This window comes from Panthera uncia, chromosome D1 (assembly GCF_023721935.1).
Source record: "Panthera uncia isolate 11264 chromosome D1, Puncia_PCG_1.0, whole genome shotgun sequence".
NCBI lineage: Eukaryota > Metazoa > Chordata > Mammalia > Carnivora > Felidae > Panthera > Panthera uncia.
Genome location: NC_064808.1, coordinates 63626890 through 63637557, shown reverse-complemented (window position 1 = coordinate 63637557; position 10668 = coordinate 63626890).

The following is a 10668-nucleotide window of genomic DNA, read 5'->3' as shown; positions in this document are numbered from 1 at the left end:
ATTGCCCTATGCATCTTTTCCATTTGGCTTTTGATTTGTATCCTTTAATACCTCTTGTAATAAATCAATAGTGAGTAAACACATTTCCTGAGTTCCATGAGCCACTCTAGCAAATTAATCCAACACAAAGAGGGGAATATGGAAACTTGTGATTTACAGCCAGTTGGTCAGAAGTACAGGTAACAACCTGGGTTTGTGACTGACATCTGAAGTAGAGGGTGGTTTGTGGGACTGAGCCCTTAACCTGTGGAATCTGATGTTATCTCCAGCAAATTAGTATCAGAATTGAGTGGAATTATGGAACACCCAGCAGGTGTTGAAGAAATTACTTGGTGTGAGAAATGCATGTGAGCACACACACACACAAATGGGTGCTCAGAACTTTCTATGAAAGAACTTACCTAAGATCACATAGAATGTAACTGGTAGCAGGTGATTTTCAACTCAGTCATCTCCAAATGGAACCCAGACTTGTAAGGAACTGGCAAAAATTTACTTTCTCTCCACCTTGCTCACACTGATAGATTCCTCAGTTTAGCAAGCTCTGTCTGTATCAGTGTCTTCGCTGCATGTGACCCAAAATAATAATAGCTTAATGATTGGACATTAGTTTTCTTTCACATAAGAAAGTCCCAGAGATAGGCAGCCCAGGGATGGCATGGCAACTTCAAAATGATCAGGAACCCATGCCCCAACCAGTTCTCTCCTCTGCCATTCTTAGGATGTATTCCTCACCCTCAGAGTCCAAGGGGTTGTCCGAATTCCAGCCACCGTGCTCAAATTCCAAACAATAAGATGAAGGAAGGGATGGACAATAGTGTACTCCCTTCCATTAACAAGCTCTCTGGAATTACTATATAACATATGCATTCACTTATCCCTGGCCAAACTTAGTCATACCTAGCTTCCACACTTATCTGCTAGGGAGGCTGGCAACCATATCATTCAACAGGGCATTCTGTTACTAAGGAGGAAGGGAAATGTGGAAACTAACAGTGCTAGTCAGACCATCCTACAAAACTCAACACTAGTTTCATCTCTTCCTTGAAGCTCTTCTGACCACTGAAGCATAATGTGATTTCACCCTTCTCTGAACCCTTATCACACTTACCGATATGGCTTTTAGCATGCACTGTATTAGCTTCTGTATTATTTATGTGCCAGCTATCATGCTAGATAGGAAAGGTAGAAGGATGATAGCAGGATAGACATATCTGGGTCATGAAAATGGATATAGGTATGGATATGAATAATCTAGATGTAGCTGTAAATAAAGATATAAATACAAACTTTCAATGGGTAGTGGAGTGGTTTAGAAAAAGCATGGACTTTGGAGTCAATTAGATCCAAGTTCAAGTCCTATTTTTACCTGTAATTTTAGTGCAAATTTGTACATTAATTAACATAAGCCTTGATTTTGTAATCTATAAAATGAAGGACATAATTACACCTACCTCATAAAATTGTGATGGTTTCATAAGATAATGCATGTAAAGGACTTAACACTATGCCAGGAGCAGAGTAAGTGCTCATTAAATATTAGCCACTTTTCTTCTCTTTCATTCCTCACAATGGCCCTATGAGATTGATCATCCTTACTTATAAAAGAGGAAAATGAGGCTCAGAAAGTTAAAGATCTTGCCTAGTAACAATGCTAGTGGGGGTACTTCTGAAACATAAACTCAAATCTGATTTCAAATCCTGAGCTCTTAGTTCATGACCCCTGTCTCCTGCCTCTTTTCACCCCTGGCATGTCTAATACACAATAGGCTTTCTGGTATTGTCTGCTGTAACAAATTCAAATAAATCAGCTCTCAGACTTTCTGTTCAAAGGCCTTCTAGGTTATTAGCTCCACTGCACATTGAAATACAGGGAAAAGTATTTTTAATTTTCAGGATAAGGATCATTTCCATCTGAAATCCATATAGGGTGGAAAATCAGATTAGAAAGATTTTATTTAGAAAGAAATTAGCTCAAGGCAGCCTTTTTGACTAGCAGAGGAATAATGAGGAAAAGCAGATGCATCTACGTAAAACATCAAGCTGCTCTCCCTTGGAGATGAAATTTTGCATTCCAAGCTGCATACTTCATCTGCTCCAGGTACAAAACCATGAGTGTCTTTCTCGCTATGAATCAAGATATTTTCATAAGCAATAACTCAATTTTGAGACATAATTGCCCTTGGGAAGGGAAGATTCAGCACACCCACACTCAAATTTCTAAAACTTAAGAGGTAAGCTCAGTCCATTGTAACTGAAAACCAAAGCGGGAGGGCGCTCCTGCTGAGCTCTGATGGGCTGGGGTGCAGACTAGATTCCCTTTACAGTCCTCTAAGTGCAGTAGTTCATGTGAATAGGCACAGATTCCATATCAAAACTCTGGATCTCTAGCTCCAGACACTGCTATGTGACAAGCCACTTTCCCTCTTTGCATTTCAATTGTAGCTCAATAAAATGAGAAATTTGGGCTCTCTGACCATTTAGGTCTCTTCTAGCCAAAACCATATTTTATAAACCTGGGATTAATTCTGGGCATTTACAGAGGATTAAGTAAGGCACATGAAATGTCCCAGGTCAGTTATTAATTTGTTTTGTCTGCTGAATTTGTTTTTTCTAAGATACCGTTTTTGCTTCATATTTTTTCATCTCTGAGGGAGTGATCTTACTCAAGATTCACACTCTATATAAGATATTACATATTGTTGATGTTTTTATGAATTGTTTTTAATCTAACATCTCTATAGCATTTTACACTCTCCAGAGCAATTCCACTGTCATTATCTTTCTCAGTTTTCACCATTAGCCCCTGAGACTAGAACAATATTATGGACGCAGTGGGAGAAAGCATGAATTTGAGAATCAAGGAGCCTGAGGACAAATTCTAGCTCAACCCTTTATAAGTCAAGAAAAACTTTCCAAACCTTCCAGTTTCCATATCTGCAAAACTGGGAAGATGGTAACAATAAAATGAGGTTTTTGTGTGTAAAACACCTAACGGCCTAATAGCTGGTTTTTACCTTTATCTTGGGAGGTCACTAAAAGGCCAGAGAGTTAGGAGACTCTTCTAAGGTTAAGAGCTGCTCAGGGCAACATCAAACAAGAGGGCGGTGAGGGACTGACCAAATTTGAGATACCTACAAAAAGTATACTTTGGTTTTCTCATATATTTGTTTGAAAGATAAGGAATGCATAAGTGAAGAGGGACTGAGGAAAGTGTCCATCTACACTGGGGAGCTCAAGAATTCTGGAACATCTGGTCAACCAAGTCATTCATCCTTGCATCCAAGGAACATTGAGGATATACTATTTACAAAAAGACCTGCCAGACCTCTGGAGAGGAAGAAAAAAAAAATGAAAACACTTGGGGGTTAGAATGAGGCCTAAGGTTGGGGCGCCTGGGTGGCTCGGTCGGTTAAGCATCCGACTTCGGCTCAGGTCATGATCTCACAGTCCGTGGGTTCGAGCCCCGCGTCGGGCTCTGTGCTGACAGCTCAGAGCCTGGAGCCTGTTTCAGATTCTGTGTCTCCCTCTCTCTGTGACCCTCCCCCGTTCATGCTCTGTCTCTCTCTGTCTCAAAAATAAATAAACGTTAAAAAAAAAATTAAAAAAAAAAAAAAGAGAGAGAATGAGGCCTAAGGCACAGGTTTCTTTTCTCTATACCTTATTGAGGTAATGAAGTCCACAGGGCTGGTGGTGAGCTCTGAAAGGGTTCCTAAATCACTGGTTAATCCAGCATTACACTGGGTACTGGAGACATTCATACTTGTCCCCTTCAAGTTGTTTGTGGTCTAGAGAAGACACAACAATGATCCCAGGAAAGATATGAGTACTCAGAGATGTCATGGAAGGGAAGGTGCTTCTGTGTGGGAAGATCACAAAGGCTTCCCAGAGAAGGTGATATTAGAGCTGAATCTTGAAGATAAGTCTTCAGTTTATCAGACTGACAAGAGGAAGAAATCATTCCAGGCAGAGGTGAGACAGAGCCTAGAGCATTTTGGAAACCACAGTTAGTTAGGGATTTATAGGGAAGTAGAAGAGATAAGACCAGAGATAGGTGGTCAGGAGGAGATCCTAAAGGCTTTGGATGAAATTGGAAAAGACTTAACCCTGTAGGCAGTGAGAAGCCAGTGCAGGTAAGTGAGGAAGTAATCCATCCACTTGCTCTCTGATAGATCCTACTGACACTCAGAGATGGACTTCAGTGGGAGAGAGAGAAGATAAAAACGAATCATACGCAAACTTGTGGACATTTCTAGTCACCTGAAAGGAACAAAACTTTGGTTATTTTTCTTTAAAATTTAGAGGGAAATTAATCACTTTTCCAAAAGCTTCCTCTTTCCAGGCACCTGTGTTTTAGTAGGCTAGACTTGAATCTAGTTTAAATATTGGCTTTCTCACTTTCTATATGTGTGGAAGTGGACAGATTTCTGAAACTCCCTACCTCAATTCCATCATCTGTATAATGAGAATTTTCCTAACTTGTGGAGTTATTGTGTGATTAGGATAATGTATATAAAAGATTGCATGTTCAAAAGTTACCTTGAAGGGTGTCTGTATGGCTCAGTCAGTTGAGCAACCTATTCTTACTTTTGGCTTGGGTCATGATCTCACAGTCATGAGATTGACCCCCAAATCAGGCTCTCGGCTGGGCATGGAGTCTGCTTAAGATCCTCCCTGCCCTTCCCCCACTGACTCATGCATGCTCACTCTTGGGCTCACTCTCTCTCTCTCTCAAAAACAAAAGTTACCTTGATAAATGATATCTATGTTATTCTACTGTTTTCATTTTAATTTGCCAGAGTCAGCACCCCAAGTGCATTTAAATATGACTTAATTTAGGGTGTTCAACATATAAAAATTCAATTTACCCAGGGTGTTCCAGAAACACATTTGTTCTTTAAAAGGAATTGTGCCACCGTCTTCTTTGTAGCTCTCTATCTGTCCCTGAAGGTCAGATTCTTAAAATGTTGGGTGGGAGTTGGAGAAGAGGGAAGATACGCAGGAAACTGTTAAAACATTAAATTAGACGTTTCATTTGAATCATATGGCGACACCTAACCTTTCTCAATTTTCTTTTGATTTTTCTCTTTATAGCTCTAGTCACCTCAGACAAACCAATTAAACTTCATAAACCCTTGAAGGATTATGTGTTCCCAGCTCAGCCTCACTTAGAATTTCAAATGAGACGCCATCTTCGCAGAGAATACTCAATTGTTCCTTTATCAACTTCTGTGATTTCTCAATGTCATTCATTCAGGCATCCTTTATTAGGTGATTTCTATTCCTGGTGGGGAATATAAAGAGGACAAAAAGGCAAATTATTCAGATGCAGAATTAACAGTCTGGGCTCTTTGCAAAACCCCCAGAGGGCTTTGTATACCTCCAAGTTCAAAGCCACCTTACAGTTTACAAGTCACTTTGCAGTTTTTAAGGCACTATAGTTTTTAATTCCTTGCAAGAACTCTGAGATGTATTCTAATCAGCATTTTGCAAGTGAGGAACTGTTGGTCAGGGAAGGTTTGTGACCTACTCAGAAGATACAGAGTTAGCAAGACACAGAATTGGTGCTTCAACCCAGGTCTCTCAGACTCAAGGTTCAGGATTGCTAAAACACAGTGGCCTGAAAACCTGAGCCTGAGAAAATTTAATGAAAAGGCAAATTATCCTAGATTTATTTAAATACATTTTGCAGCCAATGCAGCTACATTTTTCTCCGGAGGAAAGTAGACTTACTGAGTTACAATAATATATAGACACAGTTTGGAAATGTGTCTCTGTTCACTTAATAACTAGAAAATGTTTTAAAGGCTTTAAAAAAAATGTATTCATTTAACACATGCTTCCTGAGTGCCCTGTAAGCACCTGGCACTGTTGTTATGTATTAAGAATACAACAATGAACAAAATAGGCAAAACCCTCATTCTCGGAGAGCTTACATGCTAAAGAAGGAGATGAACAGAAAACAAGTGTATGAGATAAAGGCTGCTAAGAAACAAGTTTCTCATACACAGAAAACAAGTGTATGAGATAAAGGCTGTTAAGAAAAATAAAGCAGGAAAAAGGATTATGTGGGTGCTGGGAAGCCAAAATCATTTAATATAAACCTCCATAAGAAAGAGCTGTGGAATTGATGTCAATGGACACCGAGGCTCCATCACTTTGTAGCTTTGAGTTGTGAGGAGTTATTCTAATTACCTAATGTGAGTCTCTCTGTCTTCATCCATAAGGCTGCACAGGGTTATTGGGAGACTTGATGATGAAGGTAGTACCTCTTGCACAAAGAAGGCCCTCAGTAAGCATTAATATCCTTCCTATCTCCCGTTAGCATTGTTAAAAGATAAACTGAGGCATACGTAGGGGAGGAAGATTTTTTCCTCCTTCCCTTCTAGGTTCTTTGGCCAACCTAATAATTAAATTGACCTGAGACAGATAAACAGAAGAAAAATTTAATTTCATATGTAAGTGAACTCATAAAAATGAGACTCAGGGGCGCCTGGGTGGCTCAGTTGTTCAAGCATCCGACTTTGGCCCAGGTCATGATCCCACGCTTTGTGGGTTTGAGCCCTGTGTCAGGCTCTGTGCTGACGGCTCAGAGACTGGAGCCTGCTTCAGATTACGTGTCTCCCTCTCTCTCTGTCCCTCCCCTGCTTGCACTCTCTCTCCCAAAAATAAATTTAAAAAAAATGAGTTTCAAACGATCAAAGCAGGCCACTTTTACACATTTTAGACAAAGAAACAATAAATTTGTGAAGAGTTGACAAGATAAAGATGTTTGGGCTTGAGGCAGCAAATTAATCAAGAAGTAGGAAGGTTTGTTTATACAGCCTTCTCATCCCTGAGTTCTCTCTCTCTGGCAATAAGGATGCCTCTACCCCTCCAGGTGCAGGGAGGGTACCCTTCACATGGGGAATTTTTTTCCTGGTCTCAGGAGAACAGAGTATTCTTTTTTAAAAATTTTTCTTTTGAAGGTTATTTATTTTTTGAGACAGAAAGCATGATCAGGGGAAGGGCAGAAATAGAGGGAGAGAGAGAATCCCAAGCAGGCTCTGCATTGTCAGTGCAATGCCTAATGCGGGGCCCAATCCCATGAACTGCAAGATCATGACCTGAGCTGAAACCAAGAGCTGGACACTCAACCGACTGAGCTACCCAGGTGCCCCCAGAGCATTCTTCTTGCACTGGTTATTTCTTAAGTAACCTTAATTCAAAATAATCAGTATGCCAAAATTGCCTATTTGGGGACTGCCTGCCTTGAACCCCATCACATATTGAAAATTTTAATAGGTTATTTGAGGCAAAGTCAATTCTAATTGGGCAGCACCAAACTGGAAGTTGTTAGGAATTCTCCATCCAGTGGAGCCAGGGACCCACAGAAGTTGTGAAGTAATAAGTGTTGTTTTTAGATACTAAGTTTGGGGTGATTTGTTATGCAGCCATAGATAACCAATAAATTTCTCTTCCTTAATATTTTATTCCCATTTTGGATATAAAAAAAGCCAACTTAATTTTGAATTAGAACAGGTATCTCAAATGTTGATTTTAACATCTACCTGTTTTCATCCTCCCATTAGTGATCAGGGTGACTCAAAGAGATGTTGGTGGATTCTCATATGAAAGAGATCTTGAGTTTAAGAAGATTTCATCATAAATAAGGCATATGGGGCGCTGGGTGTCTCAGTCAGTTAAGTGTCCAACTTCAGCTCGGGTCATGATCTTGCAGTCCGTGGATTTGAGCCCTGCGTGGGCCTCTGTGCTGACAGCTCAGAGCCTGGAGCCTGCTTTGGATTCTGTGTCTCCCTCTCTCTCTGCCCCTCTCCCACTCACGCTCTGTCTCTCTCTGTCTCTTGAAAATGAGTAAATGTTTAAAAAAAATTTAAAATAAATAGGGCATATATATTTTTAAATAAAAGTAACACAAGTAAACGGTTTAAAAATACAGAGAACATGCAGAATTAAAAGCAAAAGCCATTTTTCCTGCTAGTCCTAGTATTACTTTCCAGAAATAATGCCTATTAACACATTTTTAATCTTTCTAGGAAGTAAATCTCTCACACATATACCACATACATGCTTTTCCATGTACACATATGGAAATAAACTATTCATACTGTTAGTTAATTTTTTGACCCCTTTCACCCTGGAGATCTTCCTTTGCCAGTCCATGCATACCTATGTTCATGGTTATTTTGTAGTCTGTTTTGTGGTTATACCATAATTTTTCTAGTTCCTTGCTTTTGGACCTTTAGATTGCTTTCCTTCTTTTTTAAAACTCTTAAAACTAATGCTATAATGACTTGCATATGTCAGTAAGTCTATAGAAAGATTCTTAGCAGTGAAATTGTAGTTAAAAGCATGTACATTTGAAGTTTTATGAATATTAATAAATTCAGGGCGCCAGGATGGCTGGGTCGGTTGAGTGACTGACTTCGGCTCAGGTCATGATCTCACAGTTTGTGAGTTTGAGCTCCGTGTCGGGCTCTGTGCTGACAGCTCAGAGCCTGAAGCCTGCTTCTGATTCTGTGTCTCCCTCTCTCTCTGCCCCTCTCCCACTCATGCTCTGTCTCTCTGTGTCTCAGAAATAAAAATAAAAAAATATATATTAATAAATTCCTCTTCAAATTATTGAAACAATTTACAATTCCATTGTCAGTATATAAAAGCGTCTGTTGGTTTTTTGTTCTTGTTGTTACCTACCTCACCAACACTAAGTGTTAATAAACTTAAACTTTTGCCTATCTCATAAGTAAAAATCACAAAGAATTTTTCTAGGAATTACTCAAAGAGCTTTGGTTGGCTTTGGACCAGATGTTTTTATTTATTTTTTTTTTTTAAAGTTTCATTTATTTAGTTAGCACGAGTACAACAGGGGCATAGAGGGGTGGGGGGAGGAGAGAGAATCCCAAGCAGGTTCCACACTGTCAGTGCAGAGCTCTGTGCGGGGCTCAAACATGCAGGATCATATGAGATCATGACCTGAACCGAAATCAAGAGTTGGATACTCAACCAAGTGAGCCACCCAGGCCCAGACGCTTTTATTTTCAGTGGTTTTTCCCGAGCACTTTTAGTCAACACGTATCTCAAGACATTTTATCTTTAGATGTTTCTGGTACTCCTGTGATTTGCACCTCTAAGTCAACACATATTCCATGGCACAGAGATAATATTATCAACAACAAAAAAATTTCAAGGGCAGGATTTTAACCCATTTACTGTGGGTAAGCTCCTTCTTAGACTAAGTGTGAGATATCTTAAATAGTCATTTTCAGTGGGTGAAATTCAATATCAGGAGAAAACATTCCACATTCAGAAACATGGAGAGAAGTCATTAGTAAGACATTAGATATAAAGCAAAAAGTTCAGAACACTAGTGATATTCCTCTAAGATTTCATATTTTTTTCAATGTTTTTAAACAGGTCAGGTTTTCATCTTACATTCCTTATCTTTTCCTTAGGGAAAAGACCCAGATCTCTGAAAGCAAAAACACTTCTTAGATTTGCTTAACTTGAAATCTCACCCATTTAAAATATAGATATATAATGGGATTGGATGAAATGGAAGTTGTTAACAAGAAAAAATGTGAAAAATCAAGGAAAAGGAAAGCTAACATTTTTTTGGAGCACCTATTATTTGACAAATGCTTTACATACATTATCTCTTTGAATATTGACAAGATCTCCATGAGATAAAATGTATTATCCCTGTATTCCTTGGCTAGGGCTGCCATAACAAGTACCACAGACTAGGTGGCTTAAGCAACAGAAATTTATCATTTCATAGTTGTGTAAGAATTGAAGTCCAAGGTCAAGGTGTTGGATGACTTAGTTTCTTCTGAGGCCTCTCTCCTCAGCTTGTGGATGGTTATTTTCCCTGTGATTTCACATGGACTTGTCTCTAGGCGTTTAGATGTGAGGCAGCATGAATGTCATAAATATACACTACAGGGACTTAATTTACACATTTTAGCAGTGGTCAACAGACCATAGCCCAAATATTGCTTCTATAGGCACTCCACAAAGAAGAGTGCCAGTTGTTATTTTGGTAGGTAACACTAAGGACATGGTCAAAAATCAGAGCATGAACATATGGGCTACATCCTGAAGGGAGAATGTGATGTGGAGGTCAGTGTGCCTGTATATTGAATTTATATTCCCAAGTCTATAATACTTATCTGACCTAACACTCCAGATACATATATTCTTCCTATAATTATATGTAGGAAGACAGGTATAACACCATGAAAAGTGCAATGTGTCTTAAAGAGGCAGAAATTCATTCATTAATTGGCAAGCATTTATTCAATAGGCATGCTAGGCACTAGGAATAAAAATACCAGCATGACACAACCTTTACTCTGAAATTAGCCACAGTCTGGTGAAGGAAGGGACTATGATGTGAGGTAGCGAGTTCATATGTTACAAAGTCCGGGTGGAAGGCTTGGGGAGATCACCAGGGAGAGGGCTTGTGAGGGATGGCGGTCACAGAGGGTAATATCGGGATGTCAGTTATTCAACTGGTTCTTTCATTCTGGTATATACTTCAAAGCTATGGAAAGAGGTTGGGTTCACCTCTTTCATGAAAATGTTTAGAATATTTCCCCTCTTGTTTGTGTGATATTTTAGACAGTGAATCATGGACTTGCAAGATTCTTTGAAGTTCTTTGAAGGCTG